This window comes from Empidonax traillii, unplaced genomic scaffold, assembly GCF_003031625.1.
Source record: "Empidonax traillii isolate 1590-97213 ecotype Southwest subspecies unplaced genomic scaffold, ASM303162v1 scaffold1145:size269165, whole genome shotgun sequence".
Taxonomy (NCBI): Eukaryota; Metazoa; Chordata; class Aves; order Passeriformes; family Tyrannidae; genus Empidonax; species Empidonax traillii.
Window position 1 is genome coordinate 47,894 of NW_020956338.1, and position 1,823 is coordinate 49,716.

Genomic DNA, 1,823 nt, shown 5'->3' on the forward strand with positions numbered 1-1,823 from the left:
AAAGTCATGTTGGTCTTTTTTCAGATAATGTAGAAAAAAAAAAAAAGAAACAAACTTCATTCCTTTATCCTTTCACTGCCACTTAGTGCCTTAATTTCAGCCAAGAAAGCAGGGTTCACTATTCATTGGCCAAATGAAATAATGTTCATTGCCATGTGAGCTTTTCCCCATGTTTTGATCCTGTTTAGTTGTTAAATATTCATTAGACCGTAGAAATATAAAGAGTTTAATGAATAGATGTGAAGATGAAATTATTTGATCTTGAGTAAGCAAATAGAAGTTTGAATATAAAGTATGTACAGAGTTTTAGGAGGTTAGATGTAGAACCTGGTAGGATGTTTACCGTATTTCCAAAGCTTTTCATCCTTAAAGAGCAATAATTCTCCTTTCCAATTTGTGTGCAGACTCCAGTGAACAGAAATGGGGGGGGTGCCCTGGCCTTTTTTAAAGCCTCTCCCTCGTGGTTTGGCTTTAAAAAAGGAGGCCCCACGTTCTTCAATGCATTGTGCTACTGCTGTGTCTGCAGCCATCCAGGAGAGTGAGATGGGGTTGGGTTTAGGAAAGATATGCAGATTTTTAGAGCAGTCATGGAGCTGATTAATTCTCCCAGGGAGAAGAAGGGTTTAACCACAGGGGTGAAGAGTTTCAGTCGTGCTCAGTCTGGTAGGAGCTGGAGTTGATGGAGTGTGGAAATCAAACAGCAAAATTGCCAACCTTGGTAGCAATCAGATAAACCTATTTTTGTGTAAATGTACACACTGGAGATGTGGTAGAAACGTGCCTGGTATACTCTTGAATCCAGAGTGGGGATTCCCAAGTTTCCTTAGTGTATTCCCTTACTGGCAGTGTGTGGAGATTCAGGAGAGGTGTTTACTTGCCCAGGCAGAGCTCTGTTGTCACACTGCAGCGATGTGCACAGCACAGCTTGGAAATTCCTGGTCTGTAGATCTAAAAATAATTATGATACAGACTGAGGGAACAGTGGAGTTGGCTCCTTGATGGGTGTAGTGAAGAGTTCATCAGACTTTGCCTCTCTCACCCCCCTTCCTAACGTGACTGTGAAGCAGCAGGTTGAGAGAGGTGTCTCTGTGCTTTCTAAATGATCACTGGACCATACTGTGTACTGACTCGAGGTTTTGGAATCGAGAAGTAGCTTTAGGAAGCTGCTTTCAGTCCTTAGAAGCTGAAAAAAACCACAAAAAACCCAAAACAAAACAGAAATGAGAGGCTTTTGGAGTAGCTTGTCCCTATTTAAAAAGAAGGTAATTTTAGCAATGTTTAAAAAAAAACAAAAACAAAAAACAAACCACAACAAACCCGAACCCAAGGAAAAGGGGGCCAGGATGCTCTGCACTGCCATAGAAGGTGACCTGGCTTATTTTTGGCTGTTTTCTTCCCAAGGCCAGTTAAACAAGCACTGTGCCTGTAGAAGACAGGGGGAAAAAAAAACCTGTCGTGAATAAAAGTAACTACCCCAGTCTGTTAAAGATTAACATAGTGGAGCTTCCATCTTTGTCTTGGGCTGCAAAAATGGTGGCTGAATTCTTAATTTACCAAATTAGGATAAGTAAAACCACGGAACTCTAGAGTGTGGTGAAGGGTCTTAAACCAAAATAAAGCTTCCTTAGTGGGATTGAAGAGGGTTTTTTTATACTGAAGCAAACTTAGGAAAAAAGTTCAATGTACAAATTACTTTTTTGCACAAATACTTTGCTCTGTTTTGTTGCATTTTAGGTGATTGATTCTGCACCCACACTTCAGTTCTTTTTCCCTTGAGGTAACAGTGAGGTCTTCATCCCTTAACCTCTGACAGTGGAAATGGA